Raw genomic sequence first — 22,070 nt, forward strand, 5'->3', positions numbered from 1 at the left:
TTTTGAGTTACTTTCAGCTTGCCTGTCTTGAGGATGTGGGAGTACTGGGGTGGAGAGAATGGATGGCCCTGATTCCCTAATGTTTGCAGACAGTAGTGACTGAGCGGGGTGTGTCTACCTTTAATTCTAAAGGTAGAGCTGGGAATTCCGAACGTAATCACTACTGTTCCTACCTGTTGTCTCAGACCTCGAGGTAAGTGTTTACAAGCCAGACTATATTAGCAGTGACACACAGTGGTTTAGTAATCTATCTGCAATGTGCTGTAGGCAGGGAGTGTGCCACTAGTTTTTGCAGAATACCTATGCCACATGAGTCTAATGTGTCTGGCATAAGCTGCCAGTGTGTAAAAAAGTTGATGGTTAAATTGCTTGCAGTAGCAGTGTGACTATTTTTTTTCCCCCCTCCGTATACTGTTGCCCTAGGCAAGGAAAATCATATACCTGAGGGGACTTCAGGTGCAACACTGAGTATGATGCATGAAGTTGATACTTTTTTGAAGCATATGAGACTACAAAAAACTAGATGCATGTTCTACGACAAATTTATGCACGCCCTTTATGCAGAGTTTCACTGTTGCCACAAACCTGTGATTAGCTGTTCAAACAGGATCGTTCCTGAATTACATGTGGCTTAGTATTTGCCTCTTAGGGGGTACTGAATCTTTTTTTTTTTTTTTTTTTTTTTTTTTTTTTTAGCTGTGGAGGATCAACTCTTCCATGCTGTCTGAAGGAAAGCCAGTTTGAAACCTGGTGTATGCTGCCAACTGCTCTTGTTTCACCTGTAGCTGGAAGGTGAGGCAAATGCTGTCAGGCTCTGGAGCTGAGTAATGGGAATGCCACTGATTCTTCTGATCAGATAGGTGGCACACCAGGCACTTGCATTAGGCTATACAAGCATTTAACCAAAAAGCCTCTCTCCAATTTAAATGTACTAAGCAGGATCAGTTTGTCGAGGTCTCAGGTGAGCAAATGCTGGAAAAAGAAGCCAAGTGAGTTTTGAACTACTGCTGGTTGGTGAGCCCAGATGCTCTTCTTGGGGATCAGAGTTTAATGCTTGTTTCTGCTCTGCTCAGCTGATAGCAGTGCCACTGCCTAAAGTCAAGACAAAGTGGATTCTCCTAGAAAAGATGGTGAGTGTGACCAGGATCATTAAACAGGTATCTTGCTGAATGGATAAGCTGTTAAGGTAATCATACTTTCAAACTCGATTAATTATCTGTTAAGGAATCTCCATTCAGAGATTTGCTTTAAATTAAAATTGAAGGTTGTTTAGAGTAGAAAATGGTTTGTTTCTTGTATGTCTCTTATCTGCAGCAGAAGTAAATATACCTTGGGGGAAGAGCTTTGGGATGATGCAGAGCCTGCTCAAGGGAGAAGCTACTGACGTACAAGTAGCTGTATAGGTTGATGTCTGCAGGTTCAACAAAAAATTCTGCCTCAGTGAGTTGGTACCATTCCTTTCAGCAACCAGTGGGAGCACATGCTTGTGGCAGAAGTACTTACATGGCCAAATTTGTGGATTAAAGTTTTCAGTATAACCTATGGGCTCAAATTGCATACGGTTGTAAGTTGGGTAGCACTTCAGAGGGGTGAATGTTTCTCTGGTCTGTTTTGTGATGATTTTTTGTTTTCAGTAGTTTAAAAATAAAACAACCCCCTTTGTTGCAAGATACGATTTCTTAGCCTGTGTTCTAATTTGGAACTGGTACAAGGGTAGTTTTCTCATGCTTTATCTGTAGTGAGCAGTGTCTGGGTGGAAGAAAGGAAGTGACTGATGGTACCTCAGGCACTAGAACATCAAGCAAGCCAGTGGGTAGTTGCATGAAGTGGAAACTGTATGACAGTGCCAGCACAGACATTGAGGCAGATGGATGAACTTTTGAAAGGGATCTGGTGACTCAGGAGATGCTGAACAATGTATTGGTCTTCATGCAAAGGCTTTCAGTTTTCACTGAAATGGCCTAAAAGCTTGGCTGGTCTGTGCAAAGCCCAGATGGTATCTCATGCTTGGGTTTGAAAGGGCAATTTCAATGTTTGATCAGAGTCGTAGGAGCCTTTGGTGTTTCATCTCTTATAATCACAAGGAAGTTTTGATACTGTTTGTGGCAGATGCTGTTTGGGTGGCTCAGCAGAGGGGCAGACAAATGGCTGGCCCAACCATGTCCCCCCAGGCCCTCACTCTGCTGTGGGGCACAGCACCTTGGCACTTCAGATGTGTTTGTAACTAATACAAATTCCTCTTGGATTGAACACTCGAGAATGTAACATACAGAAGAAATCGATAGCTGAGTTGTTTTCTATCGTGCTGCTTCTTGCCAATAGACTTTAAGAAAAGGAAAATAAAACTGCTTAGGGGGTGTTCCTCCCTTCATCAGTCATCCTCTGGCAGATCAGGTGGAGAAAAACACAGTGTTTACTTGGTAAGGTCTGTGTAAATGAGGATTAAAGATAGTAAAAATATTTTTCTTGAACATTCTATTACTGAGCATTCACTTTTCTTTTTGTTCATAGCAATTGAGCAAGGGGTTGGGTTTTGGTATTTCTAGGTTTTCTTCCAGCTTGAAATTGCCAAACCTAAAATCACAAGTGCAAGAAAGAAACAAAAACCATCCTCAGAAAGAGAGGCTGAAGCAGTGGAAAGGGAGGAGGAAGAAAGGTATGCAGCAGTGATGGTGCTGTAACTTGCCCTTTGGAACAGAAAATAAAGCTCTCCGTTGGGGGTGCTTTTTTGAGACAGAACAAATTATTACACAAAGTTCAATCTCTGAATCACATCCAGTACAAAGTTCATCTGATATGTTAAATGCAGTTCCACATTTGTAAATGTTCTGAATTTTGTTTGATTGCATCTTTTGAAAGACTACACTGGCAGCAAATAAAATACAATGTGCCAGGTGTTTCTCCTGAGAAAAATAACGATTGCTAGTATGACAGCCTAAATACCAACAGGGTTGTTTTTTTTTTTTCTCTAATTCTGCTTTTCTTAGGAATTGTGACTTTGAACATCAGAATTGGCCAATTCATCCTGTGTGGTAGTGGATATTGCTGAAAAATGTGCTTTGGTCATTGCCAAAATAAAAAAAGCATACTGCAAAGATAATCCCCTCTGACCCTCCATAAATCAGTCTTGAAAACTGCCCTTAGTAACAGGACTGTCTGAGGCTGTCTCAGCAGGTTGTCTCCTTGGTTGCACACCACAACCATGTATATGGAGTGATGAACTGGTATTTCTCAAGACTGGTTTTGCCCCTGTCCATTGGATATGCTCACTGTGCAGCCATGCTGGCAAAAGCACTTGAAACCAGACATATCGCTCCAGGCTTTAAGATTCAGAATTAGTCTAAAACTCAGTTAGGTTTCCTGAAATATGTCCACAAAGGAAGGGCAAGGCTACTGCAGGACAGTTTACAATAATAGAGTCTATGTAATTTGGAGGATCCTAGAAACTCCTGCCAAGTAATTGTTTTTCATAGTGCTAAATCTGGAAAGAGATTGGTGGTGCCCATCTTATGAGGAAACACTGAGAGAGTTGAGAGCCTGAAGAGGAGAAGGCTTTGGGGTGATCTAATTGCAGCCTTCCAGTACCTGAAGGGAATCTACAAGAAAGCTTCAGAGGACTTTTTAGAAGAGCACATAGTAACAGGACAAGGAGGAATTACTTCAAAGTGAGAGTAGGTTTAGATTAGATACTAGGAAGAAATTCTTACTGTGGGGGTGGTGAGGCACTGGAACAGGTTGCCCAGAGAAGTTGTAGATACCCCATCCCTGGAAGTGTTCAAAGCCAGGCTGGATGGGGCTTTGAACACCCTGCTCTAATGGAAGGGGGGTTGGAACTAGACATGCTTTTAGGTCCCTTCCAGCCCAAGCCATTCTATAATCTTCATATCACCTGGATTTTGTGCACAAGGGGGATTGTGTTCTCAAGTTGCTACTTGACTGCCATGTTCTGGAAAGATTTACTAAAAACTAGACTACTAAAAAATTACTTCTTTATGGCAATAAACTAGATAATGACAATCTTGTCTTCTTGCATTTATTGCCAAGAACTTTTAAGTAGTATAATTTCCCTTCCACATGTTCCTTCCTTCTGTCTTGGGGCTAGGTTTGTCCTCTTTCCAAGGCTGAAGGATAATGCAGGCAGTGTTAATAAATGCACTAGAGAACCAGCTTCTCAAGGTCAGGATTATAGTGGAATTAGGCTTACCCAAAAGTGAAATGAAAGGACTGAGCAGTGAATTTGTTCTCCACTCTGTTACTGTCCTATGACTCTTGGAGCAGAAGAGGCTGTGGAAGCTGTTAGAGCAAGGTTTTTAGAGGGAAAGGAGGACACTGGAGTACCCAGTAATGTGTGTGCTTTTGTAGATGGCTAACAATCAGCCAGCTTGAAATCCTTGTTTTCCTGCCCCACTAGCTGTGTGTGTTTGGTTAGAGTGTTTTAGGAAAGAGAAGAAAAATCCTTCTTACTGTCCTTATGCCCACTGAAACGCAATATTGACCAGACAGGTGTGTATTGCTGTCCCTCCTGCTTCCCGTGGGACATGGGCTGGTAGATTCCAGAGGCTCACCAGCGTGGTGCCCCAGGTCTCTACCATGTGCTTTATTAGAGATATGCAGCTACCTCGTTCTGTTCCTGGGGTCTTGCCTTGTTTGGGCATTTATAGCTTTAATGGTCTTCATGCACCCTTTGTGCCTGCAGAACCCATGGGTGGGATTTTCTTCGTGAGTCTCAACCCTTGCCAAAACTACAAAGTTTTGGAAGTGGCAAACTGAAAAACCTGCATTATGTTTTAGAAGAAAACCATGACTACCTTCTCATATGCTGAATATGACCATGGTGATCATTATACCTGCCCAGATGACAGAGGTGTTGCACTACATTCATTAAAGGTTGAGAAACACTCCTGCTCAAGTGCTGAGGACTGCAACTGTGTAGTCTGATACAGGTACTAGTCTAAGCAGACTGAAACCAACTCCCACATGCAGACTCAAGAATGCCTTTCATGAAGTGCTGGGGTGCTGTCCCACCTGGCTTTTCCTGTGACACACCCCCCTGGGGAATGTGGACCCCCAGGGTCAAAGTTAGGCTCAAGTACATGCTTCCAGATACCATCTCTTCACATCTTAGGGCACCACACCTCCTTCTCTTGAAGACTCCTGTATATGGTAGGACAGGAGAAGAAAGGCCAGCAGGTACTGTCTCCTCAATCTCAAATCCATGCTTAGACCTCTGTCTCGTTTCTGTCTTGCTGGATTCCCGACGGTCAGAGTCCATCTGCTCTGTCCAGAGAATCTCATCATTAATGCTGGTGTTGTTCTTTTCCTAACTAAAGGGAGCTGGCATGTGTAGCCATGTCCCCCAGGAGAGCTTAATTAGGTATGGCCTTCTGGCTTCAAGCTGAGACAGTGTTCAGACTGATGGTTTTTTTCCAGATCTGATTGGCCTAGGAATAGTGTTGAAAGCTGCATTTTAGTTTCAAAAGCACTTAACTGTCCTACTAAACTGTTAACATTGGCAAGATGCCACCAAATGGAACAGAGTCCAGTTTTGGGGAGGTGGTAGAGCTGCTCTCTTATTTTGTTGGGTTTTATTGAATAACAGCCACAAAAGACCACCTAACATTCATCAAAGTTTTTCTTCCTGATCTGATGAGAGCAGGATGTATTAATAGCATTGAATCTGAGGGAAATGTGGGCTCTTGTCTCCTGTGCTTTTCTCTTTCGTATGTGCCAAGTAAAGGAAGAGGAGAATTCAGAAAATGCAAGGAATTCTTGTGTCACTTTTCTCCCTGCTTGCTTTTAAGCACCAGTGTGAGAAGCTGGTACTTTAGTAGGCTTTCCAGACTTCTGTTCAGAATATAATTATCCCATGACACATTTCACCATGGTTTTGATACCTTAGGAGGGGGCATCCTTCCCCAGGGGTATTTTGGACTTCTGTTATTCTGCTGGATGACTGTATTCGCTGGTGTTTGTAAAACTCCACTTGGTGTCCTGTCTGTTAGTTGTTCTGTTTCAACACACCTTTAGCTGACCTGTGCTCTAGAGCACTGTTAAACATTGCAGGCATGCTTAAGGAAGGAAAAGAATCTTTTTTTTTTTTTTTTTTTTAACTTGTAGTGCAGCACTCAAACTTACTGGTGTGGCAGAAGGAGCAGTAGATGTGCTGTGGGTGGTGCTAAACCGGTTTGGAGAGAACTCAGAACAGCATGAAGTGTGGAACTAAAAACTTTATACCATGGTGGGATGGATAAGTTAGCATCTATGTGCTGGCAGAACTTTTTTTTGGGGGGGGAGGGGATGTTAGAGCTTTAAAAGCATTGTGGATTATAGAAGGAGCACTTTGGAAAGTCTTCAAGCCCTTGGAGAAGGCAAAGAAGAAGGTCACCAGAGATGGTTAATAAAGCTTTAGCTGCTGAGCTCACTAAACATTCTTCCAGTTCAATGGCCTATGCAGAATGATGTGTTTAGTCAATGTTTAATTCCTAAGCAACAAATGGTGATTGTCATACTAGAAGGCACTTGTGGTGTTGACTGAAGCAATGGAGGCCAAGAATTAAAAAGGTCGTGCGAGGAAATCTCTTCTGCAGCCTCAAAGCTCTCACCTCTAGGTCATGTCCCTTCTCAGCAGGAGAAAACAGGGAGAAGTTCATGCTGCCTTAAGGCCAAAAAAGGCTTTCCAGTAAGAAAACAAACCAGCTGTTTAAAAAAAAAAAAATTGGCTGTAGGAAAAAAAAAAAAAAAAAGAAATGGTAACTGTGGATGGTTGAGGGAAGGCAGGGGAAAGCAGGAAATTAGGAGACATTTACCCTTCTCCTGGTGAAAGGAGAGCAGGAATGGATCATGTAGCTGATCAGCAGAGGCAGGCTGTGACTGACAGCAGGAGAGGAAAGGGGCAGCAGCTGAAGTGGCAATCAAAGTTGAGGACTGCCTATATGGTTTGGATCTGGAGAAGAGATGCAGAGAGAACTGCAAACAGTTCCCTCGTGGAGCAGAAGAAGACCTGGATGGGATGTCAGTCAGAAAACTCAAGAAACTTGCTTGTTGGATGAGTCAGAAATGAGAAGAGCCCTCTCAGGTGAGAGACTCTAACCCTGTCTCACCTTCACCCTTCTCCAAGACCTGCTTGCTCCCAAATGGAGATCCTATCTGCCCTCTTAGCAAATACCATGCTCTTTAAAAAACCACAGCCCTTTTGTCTGCACAAAGCACGAACTTCAGTGTGTGTGCAATGCTTCCTGCAGAAGATAATTTGAGGTTACTATCACACACACTGGAGCACTTATCTTGTGTTGGACAACTCAGTACTGAAGAAGGACTGTTGTGGCCTGGTCCACGGGCTCTGAACAGGACTGTTTATCTCCAAGCCTGGCCTGTTTTTGTCTGAAGCTGCTTTTTCCAAGGTTTTTGTTAGCTCAGGCTTTGGAAGGGAGGGTGGGAGGAGGGGTGTGTGACATTCCTGCTTCCTATGAAGTCAACTCAAAGCATGTGAAGTTTACAAGTCTGTTTATAAAGTTTGGCCCAGGCCAATGGAACTGACTTGGCTGTTGTGCATCTATAGTGGTACACTTCTGCATCAATGCTAGGGGGATCAAGATGATTTGTCCTTTGTCCTTTATTTTCCATGTTCTATACATCAACATGCATAATAGCAATTTTTCTGTGCTTTTCTAGCTCTACTGGGTAAAGTACAATGGGATTTTTGTGATGCAGAGAGACCAAGTGCCATTCAAACCACTACACTTTCCAGGTTGTGACTCAGTATTTGGGATTGCTTTGTCTTGAAGACAGAGCTATTACCAATTTGTTTTTTTGGTAGGCTGTTACTGAACCTGGGCATGTGTAATGCAGACCAGAGTTCTGCTTCAGTTTTAGAAGATTAAGGCAAGACTGAGCAGATTTTCTTTGATCTGCCAAGACCTTCAGTGCTGAACTACTAAGGGAGGGTGAGACTGCAAGCTAATAGCAGGGCTTTATTGTGGCCAGGACACACCACTTCTTCCATACTATATATTGACTCCAGCACTGATTTAGTGGGCAGCAGGAATAAGTTTTCACCCACACGATCCCCAGCTGCAGGATGGGTTTAGTTCTAAATAACTGATCTGTGAGGATTTCAGTTCATTAATTTTGCTGATGAGTTGATGCTCTTGGAAACATGTAGGGCAACTCTGCAAAAGTCACTGTTTATGAGGTATTTGCTGCTTTTTCTTTTCAAATTTTATGCTATTTACCTTCAGGATGAAGAATGAATGCTGTATAAAAGTGGCATGTCCTATGAGCCAGTATTACTTTGCTCAGTGTATCAGCAGGAGTGAGCTGTTCCAGCAGCCAGGGTGCACATTCCAAAACAATTAGAACAGTTTCATAAGTAAATACTGCTCAGCAGCCGATAAAATGCCTTTCAGATGTCTTTGCTGGTCACTTGAATCAGTTTTACAAAGATCTGCTTTCTTTAATCTTTACAGTCAAATGTGAAAATACTTATTTTGATTTTAACAGCTTTTTAATTTAAAAATTGATTTGAATTGAAAGTAGTTCATTTGTCTTGTTGGAATAGCCTGCAACTGAGTCACGGGGAAAAGAAAAGGTGACAATCATGGATTCCCCACCCTGTCTGCTTCCCCAGGGTTCCTGCCCTCTCTGAGCATAACCACACATTGAAATCATTTGATGCTTGGCTTACTGTGAGGGTAAAAACTTCTAGGGAGAAGGAGGAAAATGTGGGAGGGTGGAAACCAAAAAAAGGAGGATTTCCTCTGCCTGTAGACTGATGTACAAAATTGCAATTCGTCTGGGGAGCTCTGCAAACTAAAGCATGCCTGTTTGGTGCTCAGAACAAGCCTGGCTTCAAGCTGCACCACTGATCCCCAGATTTCTTGGGTCAGCTTTTCCCCATGTTGTTCCTTGTCATAGAGCTTTGAATTCCCAACCTCAGAGCAGTGGTGTGGTCTCCAGGTCCCCTCAGAGGCCCACCAGCTCTCTGTATTCCCCAGCTATGAGAACCCCTAACCTGGAGTACCCTTGGGGTAAAAACAGGAAGTTGCCCATTATGTACTCCAAGCCCAAAGCTAAAAATCTTTTTTCCAGAAGCATTCTTTTAGAAACTAAACAAAATAGTCTCTTAGATGTGGATTTGCTTTTTTCTTTTGTCTCCTGTTTCCCTGATTTTCTTTCTTTCCTGTCCTTTGTACATCTGAGCTAGTGTTACCTTCTCTGGATTGGTTCCTTTTGCTGAATTATAGAAGAGTTTGAGTTGGAAGAGACCTTTAAAGGCCATTGAGTCTAACTGCTCTGCTTTAGGCAGGGACATCTTCAACTGGACCAGGTTGCTCAGAGCCCTGAGCCTGACTTTGAATGTTTCCAGGGATGAGGCATCCACCACCTCTCTGGGCAACCTGCTCCAGTGTTTTCCACCCTCATTATAAAAACCTTTTTCTTTATATCTAATCTAAATCAATCCTCTTCTAGTTTAAAACCACTACACCTCATCCTATCGCAACAGGCCCTGCTGAAAATTTGTCTTCATCTTTCTTATAATCATAGTCATTAAGGTTGGAAAAGACCTCTAAGATCAAGTCCGACCATTAACCCAGCACAGCCAAGACCCCTTCAGAAGGGAAAAGCCACAATAAGGTCTTCCCAGGAAGAACAACCACAACTCTCTCTGATTGTCCTCGTAGGAGAGGTGCTTCAGCCCTTGTCTCATCAGTGGAAGGCAGGACACTCATTGGAAACTCCAATTGCAAGGATGAAGGAGGCCAAGCATGTGAAGGGAGAGTAGGGCTGAGTGCTGAGCCTGAAGAGCTACAGAGAATGGAGGTGGACCTCAAGCAGAGCCAGCTGAAATTCAGCCTGGATGGTGCATGAAGCCAAACCCCAAATCTGTTTGCTTTGACTGGGTAACTTAAGACCTGCACTTGGATGCTGTAGCCCAGGCCCTGGACAAGCACACAGAGCATTAGTCTGCTTGAGTATGAGGAAAAAATAATCAGCTTTGTCAGTCTAAGTCCCAAGCCTGTCATATAAACACCCTGAACTTTAAACGTATGTGTAGCTCTGTTTCCAGTACAGCATTTGAAAATGTGTCCCCGCTCCAGTCCTTCATTCTGATGAATTAAACAGGATTTATAGGGAAGATTTTAAGCATAAAGTTGCCTTTTGTTCTGTACTGAAGCACACAGATAGTAAATGTACACAAAGATCTATTTCATTTTGTTCACTCCAGCTAGCAGAAGTAGAACAAGCATTGGTTTGGTGATTTTTGTTTTGTTGGGGGGTTTTGTGTGTGTGTGTGTCTTGTGTTTTGATGTGTTTTCTCTGGGAATGGTTGTATGTGGTGTGGTAGCATGAGAAATGTCAGGCAAAGAACTGGGCTTGGCAGTTTTCTGTGGACATCCAGAGAATTGCTGATGGCATGTACCTGGTGAGGTTCCAGATGTGACCAACCATCAGAAGATATTCCTCCTGCCTCTTGTCCAAATGCTTTCCAACACCTAATCCCCTTTCAAGATTGCTTCCAGAACAGCAACTCATGGTTGCACTTGGTGGTGCTCAGTTCTGTTGGAAACCTTGGCCAGCTCTGTCAAGGACCTGGGGCCTGATGTGATATCCAGGTAAGTCCAATCCTGGACTCTTCCTGTCTCCTAAGTCTAAATATAGAATCTGTGTTTCCATGTCTTTTTTTTTTTTTTTTTAATCCTGAGTTAGATTAAATAAGGAATCCTGCTAATTATGCATAGAAATCTTTTTTTATGGCATGTTTGTCTTCTTCAGCTTGAATCAGTTAAAAAAAAAAACAACAACAAAACAAAACAAAAAACAAACAAACAGAAAAAAATCCAAACAAATATTTCCAGAATATGAGGTGAATGTGGCTAAAGCTTTCTAATACTTCTGGACCCTTCAATTTAGAAGTGTCCTGGTCTTGTTTTACTATCAGTCAAAACCTAAACAAAATCATAAATTCAACCTTATTCCCACCCCTAAACTCTACTATGTTAAAGACAAAGACACAAATTTTACAGGGATAATTTGAGGAGCTTCACAGGACCTTGCTCAGTTTTAAAACCTTGTGAAAAAGCAAGAGGAAGCTTGTATAATTTTGTGTTTAGTTTCAAGCTGGAGTCAGAGCCTTCATAGTATTTTCTGGCTTTGGTTTGGAAAGGGAGTTGCTTTGGCCACTGGCCAGCTGGCAGAGGGGTAGCCTTTGGGCCTCCCCACAGAGCCCTTCTCTCCTCAGGTCAGCAGCTGAGCCACAGTCTGGCCACAAGCAGGAGAGTTGGGTCCTGGCCAATTTGGCATGCTATGGCCCTCCCTGGTAAGGATGCAGCAGGCCAAGACCTTAAGCTCCCAGAATCAGGAAGAGAGTCTGTAATGAGCCTATCTTCACCTCTCTTGGGAACTGGTGCTTCCTACCAGCATCAGCATGGAAAGGAGGAGGTGTCTTCATTATGCAGGACTGGATGGGAGGATTTTTGTCTCCATTTCCTAATCCCACACTGAGTGGAAGTCTGCTGCAAAATTAGCTCAGAGTCCCACAACTGAGTGATATTCAGATTTGTACACTTATTAAAATCATATAACATTTTCACCTCAAGAGCATTACAGTCTTCAAACTGAGAACTGTATTCTGGCTGAGGAAGACTGGTCTGTGTTCTGATTACAACCTTTCTCTGTTGTCACAATTTTAACTGTTTAAAAAAAATTTAAAAGTCCTGTCATGCTTCTTAAAATCCACGTGCCCCTTCTATTCCAAAGCTCTTGTGCTGGCACATGGTCCCATGTGATGAACAATGTAATTTGCCCATGGAGGAGGAACCTCCAAATTCCTCTTACGCTACAGAAACATAATCATAGACTGGTTCATCTTGGAAGGGACCTTAAAGGTAATCTAGTTCCAGCACTTGTGCCATAAGCAGGGATGCCACCCACTAGACCAGGTTGCTCAGGACCCCATCCAACTTGACCTTGAACACTTCCAGGGATGGGGCATCCACAACTTCTCTAGGCAACCTGTTCCACTGCCTTTCCACTCTCACAGTAAAGAATTTCTTCCTAACATCTAATCTAAATCTTCCCTCTTTCAGTTTAGAATTATTGCCCCTTGACCTGTCACTATCTGCCCTAATAAAAACTCCCTCTCCCTCCTTTTTATAAGCCCCATTAGGGTATGGGAAGGCTGCAACAAGGTCTCCCTTGAAGCCTTCTCTTTCTAGGCTGAACAACCATAGCTCTCTCAACTTGTCTTTGGAGGAGAGCTGTTCCATCCCTCTGATCATCTTCATGGCCCTCCTCTGGGTCTGCTCCACCAGGCCCATGTCTTTCCTATGCTGGGGACACCAGATGGACACAGTATTCCAGGTGGGATCTCACAAAGGCAGTGAAATCCCCTCCCTTAACTTGCTGTCCATGCTGCTTTTGATGCAGCCCAGGATGTGTTTGGCTTTCTGAACTGTGAGTGTACATTGATGGCTTATTTCCAGCTTTCCATCCACAAGAATCCTCAAGTTCTTTTCTGCCAGGCTGGTCTCAATGAACTCTTCTCCCTCCCTGTATCCTGCATGGATACAGGTATTTCCTCAGTATCTGCAGAAGACTAGCAAACAGTGTGCTAAGGAAACTCAAATGGTGTAATGCTTCCACAAAAACTATTAGCCAGCTGAGGTGCTGAGTCAGCATTAAAAACGCCCTATGGAAGCCTGTACTAGTGATAATCAAAAAGAGAAAATGCTTCATGGCGTGACAATGTCTTCACTTCTCAGGGAAGCCAGGAGCAGCTTCTCAGTCACATAGTGCCCTCAATGCCTGAACACTTCTCATAACTCGTCACCAAGTTAGGAAAAAACCAGCAAAAATCAATTTTTTTTCTGAGTTTCTGCTTTTACTTTTTCAACATGTTGAAAAATCCCTGCTTTTCCCACCCCCTTAAATGAAGATTTGGTCCATGTCTGCATCACCCACGTGGTGTTATTTTGCACTTGCTCTGTGTAAAGCTAAGTAACTCCATCTTCAGCTGGAATGGTAGGAAACTGCTTGCTTTTTCCCATGTCCCAGATGCTTGTAGTTTCAATGTGCATTGATAACGGGAATCTTGAATATCTGGGTTCCTGTGAAACAGCTGTATGCTTCTCAGATGTGGCAGGTCACAAAGCAGAGAGTGCTGGAGGACAAGATGTATTTGTGATGGTTGATGGGCAGAGGAAAATGAAGTCAGAGTTACCTCCCGAAGAAGTCTTTGCAATGATGTTTCACATGTAGATACAGGTTATTCATCCTGTCCTTTCTCCCTTAAATGCCTAATAATTTTCTCCTTTAAACAAACATATCTGACCACTCCTTAAGAAGGAGAGTAGTGGAGTTCAATGAGAGGCCAGAACTAAAATCCTCTGAGACATTCAGCATGTTACGTAAACTAGTGGATTCCTTCTTGTGTGCATTTCAGGAGAGTGCTTGCCTGTAATCTGGAGAATGTCCTTTCAGTATCTGTTGGGGAATCGCACCGTTTTTATTTTGGGTGAAGTTTAACACTGTTTTCTTCAGTATTGCTTCCTACTGCTGCTTTCAGGCCTAGTCTCCTACCACTTCATCTCCTTAAAGCTCACTTGTGTTCCAAACTACTTTTCTAGAAGTTAAGTATTCGAGGGAAAAAAGTAATAAAATGAAGGCCTTGCAGCACCCTCTGATTTTTAAGAAAAGGTTAACAAATCCAAAAATAGCTCCTCAAAGCTATGGGCGATTTCAGGCCAGGTTTGCATTTTTCAGATTCTTGCTTTACCTTATTTGGCCATGCAAAATGGGATTCAGCAGTCCCCGGGGACTTTGCTGTGCAGAGATCAGGCTTTGTTAAGAAGAAAGTATGTGCTTTTTCCTTGGGAGACACATGGCTAAATATGGGCTGTGTTAATAACAAATGAGTCTGTTTTCTGGCAGAGTTACAGATTCCCAACCTCCCTCAAGTTAAAAAGGCAGGCATGCAGCAGCCCTTTAACATCAAGCTTCGAGTCTGACAGCAACTGCATTGAAAGGTGGGGGGAGTGGAGGGATGTGCCAACATCTGGCAATCATGCAGCTTGTCTTGATTTCAGTGAGAAGTAGTTTGGGTACAAAATAGCTACAGTGTTCTAAAACAACTTGAAATGAAACTGAAGTGGCCAGAGAATGAGAGTCAAATGATTTTTGTGAGCTTGAGACTGTATGCCATATTTTTTTCTTTTTTTTTGCTATGTTTTTCTTTTTTTCTTTAATAGTCTTTCCTGCTCACAACCATTCTCCATCTGAAAAATACAAGAAGACAAAACATAAGGTGGCCAAATAGTATGCATAGCTTTAGGGAATAAATATTGACTTAAGATCTGATATTGGTGAAGTGATACGATTGAGGTGTGCCTTATAAAGTGTAGCTCTTGGGACAGGAGCAGTATCAGATTAAAAATCGCTGCTGACTGCATGCTTTATTTACTTATTCAAAAGGATTCTGACTAAAATATTGTACCTCAGTGCTTTTTTAGGCATGAAACCTGTTGATGTAAGGTGGAGAGTGTAAGGCATACAGCAATGGAGAAGCATCGGTGTATTAAAGCATGTGTTGTATAAAGCATTAATTGTATAACCACTTTTTTTTAAAAAAAATCTAACAACAAGGTTGAGGAATTCTTGCAGGAACAAGCCAGAGGCTGTCAGGGAGTCATCAGGACTGGAGCAGTTGTTAAGAAAAAGGTGTAGGTAATGAAAGAGCTCCTACTGCTTGCTTGGGCACTGCTGATGGGACAATATGAGCTAGATCCTCATGCTAGTTGAGCAGTTTCAGCTCTTCAGAAATGGTTACAGGCCAAAGTCCTTATAGATCATAGGATCATAGAATCCTAGAATCAGCTGGGTTAGAAGGGACCTCCGAGATCATCTAGTCCAACCCTTGATCCAACACCACTGCAGTTACTAGACCATGGCACTAAGTGCCACATCCAGTTTCTTCTTAAAAACCTCCAGGGATGGAGAATCCACTACTTCCCTGGGCAGCCCATTCCAATGTCTGATTACTCTCCCTGTAAAGAAATTCTTTCTAATATCTAACCTAAACCTTCCCTGGCACAACTTGAGACCATGCCCTCTTATCTTGCTGATAGTTGCCTGGGAAAAGAGACCAACCCCCACCTGGCTACGACCTCCTTTCAGGGAGTTGTAGAGAGTATAGAGATGATTCTCTACTCACAAAAAAAAAGAAAAAAAGGCAAGCCAACTCAGAAAAAAGACAGCAAAAGTTTAACTTTTCTATTAAGTTGGGACTTGAGGTGAATCATGGAGGAAAGGCAGAGAGAGTACGTCCCAATGAGAATAGGAAGGCATTACATCTCAAGCTCAGTTGCTTCATGAGCTTACTATGCAGGTGACGAAAACATGAATTATCTGAAATGCTTCTTGAAGATGTTGAGAACAGGACAGCCAGAAAAGCTTACAGGCATGCTAATGACATGGTGCCTGTCAGTGTGGCTGCGTCATGAAGAGAAGCAGATGGGGGGCAGTTGCACCACAGTTGCAGCCCTGTCTTCATATCTGTTCCTGAGAAAGTAATTTTAAACTTGCCACAGTCTCCTTGTGTGTTTATATATTACCACCTGGATTATACAAATATTTTGACTAGAGAGCTGGTGGAAATTTTCTTGTAGGAAGAGTCTTGCAGAAAAGGATTTTATTGAAAAAATAAAAATTTCACATGAAAAAGGAAAACTTCTCCTGGGACATTGCTTTGGAGTGTTCTTGCTCTCTCTGTTCAAAATATTTTCCATGAAAAGAGAAGGATTTTAAAGTTAAGGAGTCTTGCTTTCAGATTTCCTTTAATATTTGTACTTTGTGGTGGGATGTAGGGGACTATTGGTTCCCATAAGTGTTGTGTGGATTCAAGACTTGGCATACCTTTGAACATGTGCAGTGTTACAAAACCGTTGTTATTTTTGATGTGAATGACATTCTCAGTCATCTTGTAAATAGTTTTGAAAGCCACAGAGCAAAGAGCTCCAAAACACCAAGTGCATTTGCACGCCCAAGAGCAACTACTGACCACTGGTTTTTTTTTGTTTGGTTGGTGTTTTTTTGCTGGGTTTTATTGTTGGTTGGTTGGTTGGTTTGTTTTTTGGCACTCAGGTTTGTACCTGAATATTTTACTTTGGTTGGAGTTGAAGGTGGTTCAGGACTATCTCAAGTTATGCTGCAACTTTTCCTTATAGCTGGTGCTGTTTTTTTACACCACTGGTGTGTGATGGTAAGCTGACATTAGGAGAAGGTAACTGTGACTTCTGAGGACTGATTTCACTTGGCTGTATGCTTGCCCTAATCTGGAAATGTGTGACCAGTTCAGGAGTCTGCTCTGAAGTGAAGTCCTGAGGTGGCTGGAGACTGAAGGACTGAGAGCTGAATATAGTTCAAGTCCCCTTAAAATGGTGGCTCATCTTGCTCTCTACGGCCTGTACCCAAGGCTAGTGAATTTAACTATTCCTTCTGCATCCTATCTACGGACAACTAACAGGATTTTGATAAGTTATATCTTCTCATCCACTTGGACACTGTCAAGACACTAAGTACCTGTGCAAACGTGGGGATGCAGCAGGCTTTTCACAGGGGCAAGATCTGAGCAGGAGCCAATCCATTCCTCAGGCTTGGGCAAGACGTGCTGCAGAAAAGAAACCACTCCTGGAGCCCCTGTGGGCTTTTTAGTAAGATTCAGTAATGCAGTTATCAGATTTCTGTAATACTGATGTTATCACTGTTCACGCTGCCTGTGTTTTGAATCTGAGCACCGCCCACGTTCTCAGAGCATGGTTTGTGAGGCTTCCACCGCCGGCTGGCTGTGTCCACGTACTGGGGTATGCTGGGACAAGGCTGGGATTCATGCCTGAAATGCCTGGTGCATACCAACAAACCCACTCCCACTGCCTGTCTGTTTGGAGGAGGCACTGGCAGACCAAAGGACACTCGTGGCCTCCGATAAGTTAATTACTGGTGGCTTAAATGTTTATAGGGTGGAATGTGCCTCCCATTCAGCATCTGACCTGTGCTAAGAAGCTGCCTTGGACATGTTGTTTCGTGGGTAAATGGTTTAAAGTGTCTGTGCAAAGTAGAAAGATGTTTGAATGATGTGTTATCAGTGCTCCTTTATAACACTGAACCTTCCTTAGTGTCCATTTCAAAATACGAATAAGCCCAGTGCATTGGAGCTGGGGATGTAAGCTCACCCAGCACAAGGGCTCCTCTGAAGCAACCGTGTAGCCCCTTCAAACCCTGTATTTTGTAATTGTGTTGCTGCTAATTACAAGGTAGTCATTGTTTATAACCTCATCTACCCTTCCGGCTTCCTCTCGGAAGAACGGGCACGGCTCCATCTCCCCGAGGCAGCTGGAGGCAACGTGCTGTGGATGGTGGTGGTTGGCGGCACCAGCCAAAGCATGACACTTGAGAGGGGAATGTCTGCGTCGGGATCCAGCTCTTGCCCTTCAGATAGTCCTAACCATGAGCAGAACAGGGAGGAACAGCCTGTCATGTGGAAGGGGAGGCTTGCAGGATGAGCAGTAACCTTAGGGAATGAGATCTTGTGCAATGTACAAACCCCTCTTTATTCTGTAGTAAAGTAGAATATGAACTCCAGGCAGAATAGTTGATTGGAAACAACTCCATGGACAATTGAGTGTTGGATTCTTGAATCAGGGAATAGTTTTGATTTTAGTTTTCTGAAAAAAAAACAAAAACCTTTTCAGGAAATGAAAAGAAAGAAGGGAAGCATGCTTTTCTTTTGGAAACAACAATGAGGGTTTTGGATTATCAGATAGCAGCTGTATTGATGCAGACACAATAGCTGTCTGTCAAGAGTATGCAGACAGCTTAAGGACGAAATTGCACTGCTCCCAGCAAACACTGGCATCTACTGTGGGAGGAATTGATGATGGCTGTGGATGAGGCACCTCCTGAATGGAAAGTTCTGCAGCATTACAGCTCAACATGCTTGGAAAAGTTTTGATGAAAACACTTTCTGTAGAATAGAAAATGCAATTTTATCAAAACTAAAACACCTTCTATGAAATTGTGGATCTTGAAAAAAAATTATTTGGCAAAAATTGGAGTGATTACTTTCCTCTTTTTGGAGGAAATGAAATGTCTATACCCCATCAATCATGTTTTGGGAAAGTTTCATTTGGTTTGTTGAAGAGTATACTTGACCCCAACTGCATTTTTTATTTTAGGATGCATTTGAAAGCGAAGAAAAAATGTTTGAGACAAGGTTTCCCTTGATTGAAACTGGAAATGTGACTCTAAAAAAGATTTTTACTGGTCTTACTCAGAATTGGGAATTTCCCAACCTTTCACGCTTGTTAAGACTGAATTATTCCTAAATATCATGATGTTTTTCAAGAACAGACACTGATTCTTGACTGGCTTACCCACAATAAATCATTAAATCCATATAGCTACAGAGCTGCTAAAGAGTCCCCAGGACACTAGTCTTTCATTTAGGCTGCTAAGCTCTAGACTTGAAATAGCCTCCTGCTCTCCAGTCACAGAGTTTTGGCAGGACCTTATCCTACCATAGGGGAAGAAGGAACAGGCAGAGGAGACATAACCAGCCCAACATCACATCTGAGCTTGATTTGCTTTAGACTCCCAGGAAGAGAAAACAACACAAACGGTGCAGCCCTGGTAAGCTGTATGAGATCAAAACCCCAGAGGGGCAGATGGGATGGCTTTTTGTCAATGTGACTGTGCTCATGCTCAGGTGTCCTGGGCCCCTTGTCTCCCTCTGATACCTGGTGGATCCACCCAGTCTGCTGTGTCTCTCAGGGGTGGTTAACATGGTAAGGTACAAAAAAGGGGAAGAGGGATGGAGGTGTCTGTAAACACTGAAACAGCACCCATGAGAGACCCTGCAGGTCTGTGACTTGCTTTCTCCATTCTTCTGTGGAAAATGGCATTTGGAATGGGTTGATGGTTATATTAGTGTTATGGCAGGGCACCTGTGTACAGACTTCATGTTGTAGCTCATGCTGGATGGAGCTGTTATTCTGGGCTTTGTTCACGTTGTGCTGCTGAAAGTAGAGGGAGCAGCAACCTTAATGGAGAAGCAGAGCTTTTTCCAGAGCTGAACCTTGGGGGAGCAATGGAAGCATCTGCTAGAGGTGTTGCTGGGGAAGAGTGGGGAGTGTGAATAGGACTCCCTTTCAGTACCTTCCTGCGACATAAGGGAACGTACTTAAAAATTATCACATTTGTGGGCACTTCTTTGTCTTCTTGATATGCTCAGAAGCACAGGAAAGATAACAAGGAGGAGGGTCTTCTGTTGTGCTGTAGTGGTCCTGGAGGATACCACGGTCAGATGGAAAAACTGTGAGATTAAAAGATTCAAAGTATGTTTTTGATGGGGAAATGAAGTCTGAGAGACAAATCAGGAGTGGGAAGGAGAAACCCCTGACCGGCATACATTGCTTTAGAAGGAGTCAGTGAAGGTTCCCTGGCAGCAGGGCCACTGTCCTCCAGCAGATTGGAAAATTATTATGGACTGAGCAATAAGCAAAACACAGGGCCTGGGAAAGGGCATGTTGTTCTTCAGTAGGGTTTGAGAGTTATTTCCCTCTCTCTATTCCTGTCTTGCATAAATACTTTACACTGGCACCAGCCAGTTACAGCCAATTTTGCATATTTTTCATCCATCAGCTTTTTGAAAATGTGACAGAGAACTGCTTAGATCTGAAATTTAAGGTTAATTTTAAAATTGGGAGAAGTGGCTGCTTTTGTGCATAAGGAAAATATACACAAAAGAAGCCTTTGTGTAAAGGAAATGTTTTAGTACACTTATTTTTAAACATGTTATGGCATTGTAAAGTGGTGCAAATCAAGTGTGATTCTCACATTGTACCCAGAAATAGGAAAGGCTCTATGGAAGAGTCAAATAACACTAAAATTTAGAAGGTTAAGCGAGAAGCAAAAAGAGGGTTAACGCAAGTAAACATTAATGTGATTTCTAGGGACACAGAGCTGTTTGATCAGACCTGGTACTGTGTCTGCATGTCTTTTTCTGTCTGAAAACTGTTTGTATCTGTTGTGCAACTTTGATTAAGTGTGATAGAGGGAGGAAGGTACTCAGTGTAATTAATTTCTGTCAATGAAATGCAATGAAAGGGTGGAGAAGCCACTGCCATCCCCCAGAGAGAGCTTAGAGGTGATTGCAACCTTTCATAGACACCAGAGAATCCATGCAGGGCAGCCCTTGTGAATGCCTCTGCTGCAGGGAAAGCCACCTTGGGAGGTTGCAGATGTTCCACCTTTGTGCTGGGGTAGGCTCTACTTTTTTAGCATATTTATTGAAAATATTTGTAGTGGTGTAGTCACACAACGATGTGCTGAGCAAAGCCCTGTTTGCTGGAGAATGGAGATGGTAGAGTGTGGCAATGGTGATGGGTGCTGACCCCCCATGCAAGTCCAAAGTTAACACATTCCCAAACACAGAGCTAAGATTGCTCAGTTGTCTGAATTCCTATCAGCAACATGGCAGAGAGGGAAAATTCTGCCTCTAGCAACAAATGTGAAGTCAAGATGTGCAAATTCCCACCTTGGGGATTGCTTCTTTAGGGTATAAAATGGCTATTAAATTGCAGAGATTTAAGGCTACTTCTGTGTTTAAAAGTTCTGTAAATGTGTGAAAAAAAAATGAAAAAGAGGGGGGAAAAGAAAGTGTGGCTTTTACAGAATTGCATTTCACAGATGCAAACTGTGACATGTTTCTGCAGGTTTTTCCTAGTACTGGTTTCCCATTACTAGGTGGTGGAGTTGTTCACTGGACCTGCTAAGGAGAGGTGCAATTTAGAAGTCCTGCATAACTTGATTCTCAAGCATCTCATTGAAGGGCTCGGTTTCAGAGCACTCATTTCTTCTTGCCATGGGGGTTGGCCCTGGCTGCTTTCAGGTGGCGTGTGTGACTCCAGATTTTCAATGGGAGAGGACAACTCTTTGGGAGGGGTAAAAATTAATTCTTGCCAACATGTAGTGGCTTGTCAGGAGTGTTGGATGATGAGCCTGATTTTGGTACTGAATCTTCCTTACAGCTGATCTAAGTCTCATCTTTGTGTTTGCAGGGAAAAAACCTACTCCAAAGTGTCCTGTAGACTGTGAGGGTGGGACGTGACAGTGCTGGGATAATACTCAACATGAATGAACTTCAGGTATCCCACACTATGGTGGTCAAGTCATGAAATGGCATAAAACCTATTCTTTAACAAGCAGAGCTTGCATATTCCTGATGATGGCCAAAATAGGAATATTTTGCTGTGGCAGGAAATCCTCTTAAAGCAGTGGTACAGTGTAAATGGCAGTTTTGCTGCTGACAATTTTAACTGTGGAAAAGCTGTGTACTCTTTAAAGATTCTCAGAAAGGCCAAGTGACTACTTTATAGTACTTTATAGTTCATTTCCTATACTGTGGAAGTGATGTGTTAGCCATTTTATTTTATGGAGGAATATGTAATGGTGTTAAAAATTTGGCTTTAGCAAAATAGGAAGACTTATGGAACATTGAAGTTTACAAGTGAAGGAAAAAATTGTAGGAAATTGCAGTAGGCAGTTTTTAAATCTTGAAACTGTAATGTTCTAAAAGTTTTTGTTATGACAAGATGCCTCTTCATTTCCAGGTTTAAATGCCTTTTTGAAGGCAAAGATAATTGTTTTTTCATGCAAATCAAATGACCATACTTACTTTGGTCTTCAAAGTGAAAGATCCACCGACCAGTATTAACAAGAAATGGTGTTATTAGAGTCAACAAGAAATAGTTTCTGCAATGCCATGCTTGACTGTAGAAGAGAATAGTACAACTGTAAGCAGTAAAACAGAATACTGCTGCAAAAGGGGCTAATTAAGCGGTTTTGGAAATCCAGATTTTGAGTTTCTCTGAGACTTGCGTGATGGAATTTTGTGTGTGTCAAATAATAATTTTAGATCCAGACCACTTAGATCCTTGGTTTTATTGTGCTGTTATAACGCCCTTGGAAATTAATGGGAAATAAAACTGAGCATGTGCAGACCATGTTGATCATTGACA

The sequence above is a fragment of the Manacus vitellinus genome, unplaced genomic scaffold (genome assembly GCF_001715985.3).
Source record: "Manacus vitellinus isolate BGI_N305 unplaced genomic scaffold, ASM171598v3 scaffold_34_pilon, whole genome shotgun sequence".
NCBI classification, from domain to species: domain Eukaryota; kingdom Metazoa; phylum Chordata; class Aves; order Passeriformes; family Pipridae; genus Manacus; species Manacus vitellinus.